A 12,910-nucleotide genomic window follows, 5' to 3' on the forward strand; every position below is an offset into this window, starting at 1 on the left:
TCGAAGCGGAAAATTTTTTTGACAGAGCTGTGTAATAGAGTCAATAGTTGATGAGAAGACTGCTGTGGATGGGGAGATGAGGCACTCAGGTGGCTGTTTCCTCCCAGACTCCGGGCCTAATGTAGCCTTTGGCATGGAAATTGACGTGACATTGATGGGCACTCTCCCGCCAGCAGAGAGTCGTGCGCCTGCACAGCCTTCCAATTCACTAATAATTGCTGATTAAAAACTAGTTAAGAGTCCATGAAAACTCAAATGTGCATTAACCAAATGACCTTCTGGGAATGGCAAAACAGTCTGCAGCCAAGAACGCAGGCGGCTCGCTGCGTCTGGGTTGTTTAAGAAACAAACACCAGTATGCCGCCGGACACTTGAAAGCCTTTATTCAGAAAGGAGGGCTCATTACATTTTGTTTGTGTCGTTTTTTTAATTCAGGAAGATACAATGAAATGCAACAGTCCCACGACTATAACATTTAAGATATTAACTGATTTAACTAAGGTATTATTCTAATGGTCTACCATCTTGAAAATTTTAAGTTTTTTAACTAATTAAATCATTTTTAATCAACTTGAGCTATATATATATATATATATATATATATATATATATATATATATATATATATATATATATATATATATATATATATATATATATATATATTTATTTATTTATTTTTTTTTTTTTTAATTAAATTTTTTTGGTTTTTTTTACTTTTTTATGTGTTTTTTCAAACATCTGTGTTTGTGGTGTCAGTTCTTTGATCAAATGACAAATGACATAAGAAATGTACTTAATTACAGTAACCTTATTCTAAGAACTGATTCACTTTAACTCGAGCTGAAGTTACTTCAGTTAGTTAAAGGGGAGCAGACACACCGTTTCAGTCGATCAATCATCAATAACTGAACCTGAGATTTGATGCACATTTTAGTAGCCATGAAAAACTCAGCACAACACCGGTGCTTGAATAGAAGCAGGTTATTGAAGGAATGAGAAGACAGCAGCAGACCTTCTAAAAGTAAGTTACATTGATTCTCGCTGGTCTAAATCTGCTGTTATCCTTGTTAAAAGTAATACCGAAAAGCATTATTCATTAAATAATAGTAATAAGTTACTGCCAAAGCAATGGTTTGAAAAGTTGGATTTAACAGGGAAGCATGAGTCATTGAAGTTATGTTGAACAGCCTCATACCCACTCGATTGAACACGAAGACGATATAGGAAGGAAGAACTTCAGGAGTCAAAGGTTAAACGCGTTCCTGAAAGTAACCAAACATGCTGTGGCTGAGGAGGAGTTTGATACGTCGACCAAACGATTCCTGAGTTGTTTGTGTTTTGGTCATTCATTAGCACTTCCAGAAGAAACTCCCACACATTTCTCCAGCGACTATTATCAATCTGGCAATTTTACAGATAATAAGATTACGTTTTATTTGACAGACAGAAACCAATTGATCAATCGCTGAATGAACGCGAAACGTTTTTAATGCAATCATTTTTCTTTCTATACTCAAAAGGATGAGACAACCATAATCTCATTACTCTCATATGTGTCATTATTCCTCTAATATAAATGATGCTAATTATGTTTTAATATGAGGTCAAGGATTAGCTGATGGTTTTCCACACAGTGGCTGCATTCATATCACATCATTAACTCCACGCCCTTGTTTTTCCTGCTTCTCGCCCGTTCAGCTGATTCCACATGTTGTCACAGTGCGACGGTGAAAATTAAGAATCGGTGCGTCTGGTACAGAAAAAGAAACTCGCATTCGCCGTCTATTTTTCCAAGTCTCTCTGACGTGAAGCAATCTTGCGAGCCGCTTGTCGGCATCAGCATGAAAAGAAGAGGCCATGAGCTAACTGACTCAGAAAATTCACAAATTGTGCCCCTCTTTTCTCTCATATTATCCAGCAGATGAAGCATTACATGCTTACAAAGGCCATCGGTTTTGGCCCGTGATCACAGAGGATGCAGCTGTCTGTTCGCTGTTCATCATCATTGTCTTCACGGATCCGATGATGCCCCTCAATCGATAGCTGCCTTGAAGCCAACTAGAACGCAACAGACTGTAGAGGGTGGACAGAGTGACAATTATCACTGGAGGGCAGAGCAACAGTGTGGAGTGAACACCGGGGGGGAGGGGGAGGGGGAGGGCGAAAGTATTGGCGGGCTGCGGCAAACTTGTGGGTTTATTTTTAAAGCTCATTTGACAAAAGGCACACCTTCAGAGGCTGAGAGATCTGTGTGCAGCCCCGCTTCTTGCTGTGCAGGGGCATCCCAAAACTATTAGCAACAATTAAATTAATGAGACATGAGTGTGTTCGTGTGTAGGAGGAAAACATTTGGGTCAACAGGCATTGATAGATGTAACAAATATTATTTCAACGAGCAGCTGGAGCGTTCGCTGCTAGCACACTCCAGCTATCTTTCTAAGTGCTTATTTTTTTTTTTTTGCAGCACGTGCAATTCAGAGCCACATGCCGTGGCAGTGATTCGCACGCCCACCTCACAATGAGGCGATCCTCAGTTTGAGTCCAGGCTTTGGGGCTTTTCTATATGGAGTTTGCATTTTTTATTTATTTTTTTATTTTTTTCAGGACACTCCAGTCTCTTCCAAGCCGTAAACATGCATTTGAAGGTCATTGATCACTGTAAAATTGCTCGTAGGTGTGAATGTCAATTTGTGTGACTGTCAGTGTCACTGTGTTTCCATGGCGATGGACTGATGACTTGTCAGGGTGTAATCTGGAAACACGCTGGACAGGTCACCAGTCCATCACGGAGAGACAGAAACACACGTTCAAGTCTCTACTTCTACAAATGCATGTTATATTGGGGGGGCTTCATGTATGTTAAAAACAGAACCCGGTGTAATATAAATAACAATAAAGAAATAACATGGTTCAGATTTAGTCAAAGAAATTTTTTTGCATTTGTTTCTGCATGAAATGTATTCAACTTAAAAGGTTTTACTGGCCCTACTTGTAAAAAACAATAATAAAGCAAGATAACTCACATTTTAATGACCTGTGTCAAACAGCACAAGGATGGCATCGTAAAGTTAATATCTATATTTTTATCTCGCTATAAAATTGATATTTTTTCACATAAATTGTAAAAACGTTCATTACAAAGAGCATCATGAAGAAACATTATTTCTAATAGGCTTACAAATGGTGTCCTGCTGAGAGACGGCGCATTAGCTGCTGGAGTTGTCTGAACCGTCACATTGAGATGTTCAGGGATTTATAACATTCTGATGCATTTTCTCCCCTCAGGAGTCAGAACTTTCCTATTTCCTTCCTGAACCCCACCTCATTATTTTAAATTTCTTTGCTCACTGACATTGTTTTTAACCAGGTTGTTACCTTTTAACTACAATGCAGGAATTACTTGCCTCTTCAATGTAGTAAAAACCTCAAAAAGTATCAGCTATCATTACCGGAAGCCTTAAAAATACAGTAGGTACAATTGAAGCAATGCCATGTTTGTCCTCTGGGTGGTAGTAGTGAGAGTTCCTCAGACATCCTGCTGTCAGCGCGCATCATATTTCCCATTCATATTCTGTTCTCACACCGACGGCAGAAAAAGCTGCAATCATTTCGAAAGGCTCACTACACCACCTTGTGTAAGGTTTTGGTATTACAAGAAAAAGTATTACATATTGGACCTGTGATGAGGCCAGTGAGTCGCTTTAATTGGTGACACCGCCAGGGGGAGGTTTACCATGACTTTGAGACAATATGGGTGAAAGCTGGAGGAATTTCTGCATGTGCGGAAATATGGCAGGTATATTAAAGTCAAGGTCAAGCTCAAGGTCACTTTGATATATCATCAGGAAGGTAGTTCAGCAATGCAACGACAACACATGAACAGCAGGATGTGCACATGCGAGTGAGGACGTCCCCCCTGAAATGGTATCTTAAAGCAGAAATAGAGCTAAGCATAACAACAAAGCACCTGAATTCACTGTAGTCACAACTGAATATCGTTATGAAGAAATGGTGATGTGTTATATTGTGAGTGGAAGTCAGAGTACTGAGCTTTTTTATGTTTGCATTTCCTCGTGTGTGTGTGTGTGTGTGTGTGTGTGTGTGTGTGTGTGTGTGTGTGTGTGTGTGTGTGTGTGTGTGTGTGTGTGTGTGTGTGTGTGTGTGTGTGTTCCAACAACACATACTCTTATCAATCTCCGCACAATAACAGAAAACAATTTGCTAATGTTTTGAAAATAGCTTTCCCATCCCCTGCTCCAGCATTGAGAGATGTATGCACAATTTCATAAACACAATCAGCGCGCTGAATGGCGGCACTGATATTCTGCAGAAAGAAAAAAAAAAATCTCATTATTGTTCCTGAGCTATGGAAAAGCAGTCAATGGCCCATATCACACACAATGCCCCGCCCCCCCACCCCCCCACCCCCCCACCCCCCACCCCCCCCACCCCCCTCCTCCTCCTCCTCCACCTCCTCCTCCTCGTCCTCGTCCTCCTCCACAGCAGCCAACTAGCACACAAAGCTTAATTCCACCTCGCAGCGAACAATATGCAGCAGTTTGTCGGGGGAACATTCCGGAATAAGGAGCAGCGCCACACGGTCTTCGTGCAACATGCAGCTCAGTATCATGCACTGCTTGGCCCGGCTGTCCGGTCCAATCCATCCTGAGCTGAGTCACATCTGATTCCTCCCTTCTAAATGTGAATTTCAGAGGCGAGCAGACACCTGTGTCACCACGTCTGCCGCCGTATGGATTTCCAGTCCTTTGCAACTTACTCCATCTCCCCCTCGCCGCTGTGTAAGTGTCAGGACGCGTGGACGCTGAGGAGTGTGAGTAAACAGGACGTGAATGATCAGCCCCGCGGGGTTATATACATCCAGAGAGCGAGCTAACTGATGGCCACAGGAGGAGCGGGGACACACTGTACGTCTCTGAGGCCACTGAGCCTGAACATATGGACAGCTTCGGTGATGGATGATGACAGGCCACTGCATAATCACGGCGTTTCAAGGAGCCGTAATAAGGTCTTGCATGTATCAGAACCTCAATGCCGCTTCACAGTTTATATCAAGAGTCGTAGAGAGGCCACTTCTCCTATGCAGCAGTGGCTTCCAAAGTGTGGCGTGGGCCTTCCCCCGGGGGGCGCCAGAGAGGGTGGCGGCAGGGAGAATCTAGGGGTCAAGGCTTTGCCATTTCCCAGCATGAAGAGATAAAATTCATCAAAAGGAGAGTGAAGAGTGAAGTGTTTCATTAAAACACACTTTTTTTTAGAGCTGAAATTTATTCAATGAATTGACGTGACAACGGAAGCTTTAGTGCAAAACTCAGTGTAACAGGTGTGACAGTTACAGCTGCATAAGAATTTTTTAAAGTTATTCTGACAGTTTTTTGTTTTCCTCAGAGAGATTTAAAGAGAATTTGGTGAGAAAGGACTAAATCAGTGTCATCACTGACTTTTCTTCTTTACATTTATTCAAAACTGTCATAAATTCAGCTCGAGTCCTAAATGCTTCCTGAGCTCCCGCTGATCTTCAACTCTAACAAATCAGTTCATACTTGAGATTTTCACCTTATAAGATTCGTTCCAAACTGCAAAAGAGACTCTCAAATCTTTATCTTGAAATATCACAATGAATACGACAATGTGACCACTGAAATAGCCAATTCCGTTTCATTTTGCCAGCGCAATGTAATCGGTTTGAGTGATTTTTTTCTATTTGAAATAAAAATAATAATATTGGAAGCAAACAAGTTAAAAACAATAATAAAGTGGCTTTACGTAACATAAATATAACCCTGAGTTTTATTCTTTTTATTCTTTAGTTTCCTCATTGTTTAGATTGTATATATTTCAGATGCTCTCATAGTGTTTTTGTCTTATGAAGAAGCTCATAGTTACAATCTGTGGTGTTTTAATACAATAGATTGTACCCGCGACTCTGCGGTGTTTTGTCCTCGTGAGCAAACGTGGGCATGCGGCCAGGCTGTACGACCTGTTTAAGACCCGTGTCGTCGTGAGCTTGTCTGCGAGCGTCTGAAATGAGCATTTAGTTCAAAAGCAGCAGCCTGACGCTCAACCCCGGCACAGCTGCTGGCTTCGCTGGAGGCTCTTGGTTTGGTTCAAAACGAGTTCAAAAGTCAGCCAAGTCGCTAATGTGCTACCTGGAGAACATTTCTAAATGCTCCAGAGAAATATGGAGGTGACACCGTTAGGGTGTCGTCGCCGTCGTTTGAAACCGGCGCCAGAGGAGTCTGACTTTGTTGCATATGAAGCTCGATTATCCTTTATGTGGGATTTAAAAAAACCAACAAAAGCACGCGTGTCTGTGTCGTCCCCTCGTGTGACGCAGCTTTGAAGAATTGTCAAATAAAATCATGGGAAAAATCTTTCTTTTCAAAAAATAATAAAAAGACTTAACTTGCATCGAGAGAGCATGACGAACCCTGAGCCGTGCAACGTTCATTTACACCGAGGAGATTGGGATTTCTCACCCTTCGGTATCCCATCGCTCGAGCTCTTGGCCCTCGCTGCACTCACACGTCCTCGCCGAGGCACGCCGCTGACGTTAATTAAACTCTGCGTGGGTTCAGTGTTTAAACCTCCGGGTGAAACGCTGGGAAGTCGGCGCCCGCGGTCGTTGTTCTCTGAACCGCGTCGTTCATCAGATCACCGGCAAAACTTGGGCGAGTACTTCAAGCTGACATTTGGTGATTTAAGGTTTATGCTGATCATCACAGATCACTAGAATGTCAGGGACTGTCTGGTCAGAGCTGATATATTCATCCCAGAAAGCAGGAGATGCACCGGGATGATACACTGCTCCTGCTCTCCGTCCCCGTCCAGGACGAGCGCCACATAAAGACCCGGGGAAAATGTGTGAAGGCTTTCAATAGAAAAATGGCTCCATAAAACAGTTCTTGACCTGGACAGCGGAGAAATGTCTATAAATCACGTTTATGCTGTTGTGACTCGCAACCAAACCAAAAGCAACAAACGGAGGAATGAGTCTGTAGATTATATTAGGAATATTACAGACATGAAGCCTGAAGCTGTCACAGTTAACGTCGTCTGATACACAGCAGATGGATTTTTCAATTGAATCTTTGTGGATGAAATCTTTCATGCTGCGGCTCAGAAGGAACGGCTGATTAGACTTTATTTGATGTTTCTTCTTGTCTCACTGACAAAATCTGACCACAACTAACAATTCAAACATTTTTTATTTCCCTTTTTAAACATTATCTAAATATACATCTGAAATATTTTGGATTTTTTTTTTTTTTTTTTTTTTAGATGTCTTCACTTTCCTTCCCTTTGCCATTGTTTTTTTTATTTTAAATTTTTATGCATCTTTAAAAAAAAGACTTTAGTTTTTTTCAGTTTTGAATCTATTCTCTGACTTCTTATTTTCTTGCCATAATCCTCATCCCTGACATCCATTAACACTTTTCTCCACACAGGTACATGTCATTTTCACTTATTTCGACATTCTTCAATACTTTGATATGAGATTCATTTTCACTCCATTTTTGAAAGTCCTACTTTTTCTGACTTTTGCCTTTTTTTCAGACCGAATCCTTTCCTCAAGAAGTGGCTGAGGCATTTTTTATTTATTTATTTTCTGTTGCTGTTTTCCATATTTGACTTTTCCCACATTATTGAGAATCAACAGCAGTGTTTGGTTCAACACGCCATGAAGCCGTGTGCCACTGGAAGCCGGTACTTTTGACTATAATGATGTTCATAAAAGAAACGACTGACGCTTCATTTAACTCTTTACTTCTTTTGCATGTGAAAACAGTTTGAGAGCTGCTGTCTCACGTTGTCCCGCTCATACGTTCTGTTTAGCTGAATTTGTTTTAGTGCTGCTCCTCCTTGTTATAGATCCGTTTCATTTGCATTGACATTAAGGTTGTACGCAACACAATCGTGCGTCCAAATTTGGGTGAAAAGAAGATGAAACGTTGCATTTATTTACAGTGTCTGTACCAAATCGCCCTGATTGGTTCTGGTTCAGGATGTTGGACACGTCGTCTCCAGTGGACACATTAAGCAGGTTTCAGTTCAGGAGCCACAAGCTGCTATAGTTCATCTTGAGTGAGCTGGATCAGTCACATCATGACATAACAAGCTTCAAATTTTAACTTTAAAGTTTTTCTTTGTTGGGCCGCCGAGTAGAAGTTTAAAAAAAAAAGGCTAGGTTTTGGTAAAACCCCCCAAAAAAAGAAAAATAAACCACTAGTTGTGACACAAATGGAATCAAATCTGTGGATCGCTTTTTGGAACTCAAAGTAAAGGAAATAACTGTTCTCTTACTGAAACTGTGGAGGAAGCTGAAGTTACAGAAATGTTCACAACTCTGTGTGAACCTGTTAGATATGAATCAGATCGATACACTGCCGGCTAATGCATTTTAAAGACAGCCGCGGGAGCGTCAGTAGATCTGGACGAGCCTGTTTGCCCTTGGAATGACATTGTTTGCTTTGCTTGTCATTTTTTCTTTCTTTTTCTTTTTTTTTTTTGCAAAAGGGGGTCACAATGCACTCGTCCTTTTTGCGGCTGTGCGGAGGTGAAACGGAGGTTGTCATCTCGTTCAGAAACACCTCGGCACAGATGATTTGTTGATACAAAGATCAAACCTTTTAGTGACCTTCCAGCACATTGGACAATCTCTCTGAGCACCAGTGGACTAAAACTCAAGTCCCACAAGGCCACCGTGAAGTACACAGTAATCAAGGTGAAATTGGAGAGGGGTGGTGTGTGTGTGTGTGTGTGTGTGTGTGTGTGTGTGTGTGTGTGTGTGTGTGTGTGTGTGTGTGTGTGTGTGTGTGTGTGTGTGTGTGTGTGTGACTGTACATCGATTAGATTCCATGGGCAGGATGGGGAAAAAAATGCGTGTTTTCAGGGGAAAATACACGACCTGCGGTGTCAGTGGGTCGTCACGGTACTCAAGCAACGTCCGCATTCATCTCAATGCACCAGAGACTAGAAATACTGCAGAAAGCCAACACACTGAACGTGAACCAATCAGGTCAGTATTTAAAATAACGGAACAACCAATCACTCTCTGTTTGAATGTATTAAAGATTTGGTCCTCGTTTAACTCCAGATGAACCTTGTCTCATTTCTTCTTACATCAGGAAGTCTCTCAAAGTATTCAAGACCGAAGCTTATCACTACTTCACTTTAAAAAAAACGTTATCATGAGAAGGTAAACAAATGAAATGAAGCACTAAGAAGTTGTTAATTTTTTTTATGTTATCACACTCACAAAATTATTTCTACCTTTAAAAAGGGACCCCGGAATTCCCCTGATTCACTTTGTGGTTGTTGACTGAATCATTTTTTTAATGCCAACTGTTCAAATAAATTCTGCAGAAATGATTAAAAAAAAAAAAAAAAAAAAAAAACATCAAGTTACTGTAACTTTGTTAAAAGAGAAGAAGTTACAATTCAATGTATTTGACCTTCAACCAGCAGAACCAGCAGATTCGGGCTGCTCAGAGCTGCTCCTCTTCTTCACATCTAAACAGGAATAATAAAAAAAAAAAAACCCAGCCACCTCCTCAGTTATGCAGCCACCTCCTTCGGCCACAGGGGGGCGCGTTTGGGCTACGATCGTCTGCCTTGGTGATGCTGCAGCAGCTCCCTGAGAAGCTTTGTGATCCAGCTGAGCTCATTAGGACCACACGCTCTCTGCTAATGCTGCCCATGTCCTTGCTGCACACAGAGACAGTTTGGACCCGCTGAGCTGAGCTTTCCTAACATATGCTGTCAGGAGCCGGCAGACAAATGTCACAGAAACCTGCTGCCCAATCTGCGGAGTAAGAGCAGATACGCTCTTCCTCTCCGTCAAAACTGAAGTGACGGAAGATAACTCCGTCGGAATGATATTGAATAGACAAGAATGTGGAGAATGTGGGAAGATTTCACTCATTTATGTCTGTCTATGGTCGAACAATACGACTCATTAACTGATGGGTTTAGATCTTTGTCGTGTCGTATTTCAAGCACATTTCCTCTTCAACACAAGGCATCATGACCCCTTCAAGTATTCTCATGTGTGCAAACTGATCCACGATCCCTGGTTTGTGAAAACTTGGCACAATTGTAAGAGAAGCATCCCCATATCATGATGCTTCCACCTCCGTGCTTCACTGTCTTTAGAGTGAACTGCAACTTGAATTCAGCGTTTTGGGGTCGTCTGACAAACTGCCTGCTCCCCTTGGATTCTAAAGGACCAATCTTATTTTCATCATTTTAACCGAGCAGCCTATAATTTTCTGTACTTCTTTAGACGCTCTCCCCTCTCCAATCAACGTTTTAATCAAAGAACGCTGTTCTTCTGAACAATGTCTGGACTGACGCCAAGTCTCAGGTTTTTAGAGACACCACGGACAACACGAGACTTTGTTCTTAACTCCAGACAACCTGATTAACATTTTCTCACAGAATGAAAAAGACCTCACAAATTGAACTCCACACTGCTATTATTTTGACTATATGAGGTTAATTGTCGACTCTAAATGGCCGGTAGATGTGAATTTGTGTGTTTTTTTGCTCTGTGGCGGACCGGATGAACTGTCCAGGATGTTTCCTGCCTTCCCCTAAAACCCAGCTGGGATTAGCTTCAAGCCCCAAATACTTAAAAAGGATCGATGTGCAGTCACTTCCACTTGTTTTATAAACATATCAAATATCACCACGTTCAGTTTTTCTTTCATATTTTCATTTGCATTGATTTGGAGTAAAGATGTGGGTCATACACTTCATCTCTGCATTTTTCAAAGTAGCAACTTTATTGTTTTGCACCATATTTTCTATATTAGTAGTGTAGAACCACATTTAGGAAGTTGTTTCACTTACGCTCCGGTTTGTTGTTCTCCTCTGGAAGTTTCTTAAGTGATGCATTAGTAATAGAAATATAGGCTATGAAAATGGGCTCTACCAAGTCAATGTGATTGTTTTGTTTTTAAATGGAATATATAATAGTGTAGTCACCTACTTAAATGCAACATTTGACAATAACCTGGACATCCACACTGCATTGAGGAGCGGAACGACCTTCAGCGGAACTTCAAGGACGCAAAGAACATTAGAGGCGTAGATCTACTCTACTGTAACAACCAACAATGTTAGAGTTGCCAATAACTTCAGAATGTTGGCCATGCTGGATGTAATAAAATCAATAAAGCAATAACTTGCCAATAATGTATTAAGATAAAAAATGTTCAACCGTGATAGAAAGTGTTGCTGTTTTTATCCTCAATGAATGAATATGACAACTATCCCATCCACTGTATCTATTCTACTCAACCAAGCTGTACAATTTATTTTCCCAAGAATTTTCAGCCGTATTTATGTATTTTCTGTTTTGAAATGCTTCTTCAATCGGTCATTACAATAATGGCTCAAGGATGTCATTACATCATGGGTTTTATTAATTTGAAAAAGGCCACAATTATTATATTATTGGCAGAAATTATGTTATTGGTGATTATTACATTACTGGTTCTTACACTCCATTAACCCTGGAAATGATCTGTTCTCCCTGCCGCCCTCTGGAAGGAGAGACTCGTCACAAATTCACTCAGAAAACAGCTACTGATCTAAAATGCCCCTATTCCCCCCCCCCTCCCTCCTTTATAAAGACTGGGCTGCAGTAAACCCAAATCTCATGCATTGTTCAATGAGATATGTATTTATTCTAATTTAAACTTATAAGCGGGATGCTGCAATACTGGATACAACAGGCTGTTGGAATAAAACAAAACGCTTAAAATGACGCCGCCACAAAAGTTATTCTCATTGAACATAAAAGTTTCTCAAATTATTCCTTTGAATCAACATTTATTTGTACATTTCTATTCCTAGCGGGGCTTCTTTTGGCCCTGTGGTTATGTATTTTAAAGCCTGTGTTGGACTGATACTCTCCCAGTGGGTGTTGCACTGAACATCAGCGCTCATAAAATGGTTCAAAAATAAACACATCTGATAAATATTGTTCAAATATAAGGGGAGGGGAATTTATTGCAGTGAATGAAAACACGAACGCAACCTTCTTCATGAAAATTTGACATTTTAATGGAAACTAAAATTGTGAACACTGGAGTTTTCTTCTCTTTTTTTCCTTTTATTTAATTGTCTCTATGACATTGTTTGGAATTTGAGGGTTATCATCATGCTTAAAAAAAAAACAAAAAAACAACAACATTGTAATGTGACACTTCTGTTAAATTCAAAACAATGAAAATGAAATAAATCAGACTGCTCACTTAACTTAAATGCCAACCTGTAAGACATTTAAAAAAGAAAAAAAAAAGAAATGCTATTGCCTCGATGTTTTACGGGGGGGGGGGGGGAGATTGGTGGAGCAGTGATTAGAAGGAGGAACAGCAGACAGAGAAAATAATAAAGAATAACAAATGCATCAACGAGCACACCAGCCATTTGAGATGACACAAACAAAAAGAAGGATGACTCGGCACAACGTATCATCTCTCATCACCACATTGTCTTCGTGACCTCGCCCAAACACTGAACCTCTCGGTCCCCCCCCCCCCCCCCCAAAAAAAGATTTAAAGGTTTCCACAGGAGGCAGTGACAAGTTTAAAGGAGGGACACTTTTTTTTTTTTCTTTTCCAAACACCAAGTCCAGCATTTCCCATTACAGACTGATTACTGGGTGAAGAAGCAGCACTTTCGGTATATTTGTGGGATTTTTGTTTTTAAATAAGATCGCTCCTCTCGTCACCGCGCGCTCAGAGTGACATTCAGCTGCTACAGTAGGGACTTCTCCTTCCGGCTCTGAAGCGGAGGTCTAGGTCGGGACATGGAGAAGGACCCTCCACCCTGTGCGTGTTGCCCTTCAGTCACTCAACATCTGAGTAGTGTACCTTTGGCG

This window comes from Lipophrys pholis (genome assembly GCF_963383615.2).
Source record: "Lipophrys pholis genome assembly, chromosome: 16".
NCBI classification, from domain to species: Eukaryota; Metazoa; Chordata; class Actinopteri; order Blenniiformes; family Blenniidae; genus Lipophrys; species Lipophrys pholis.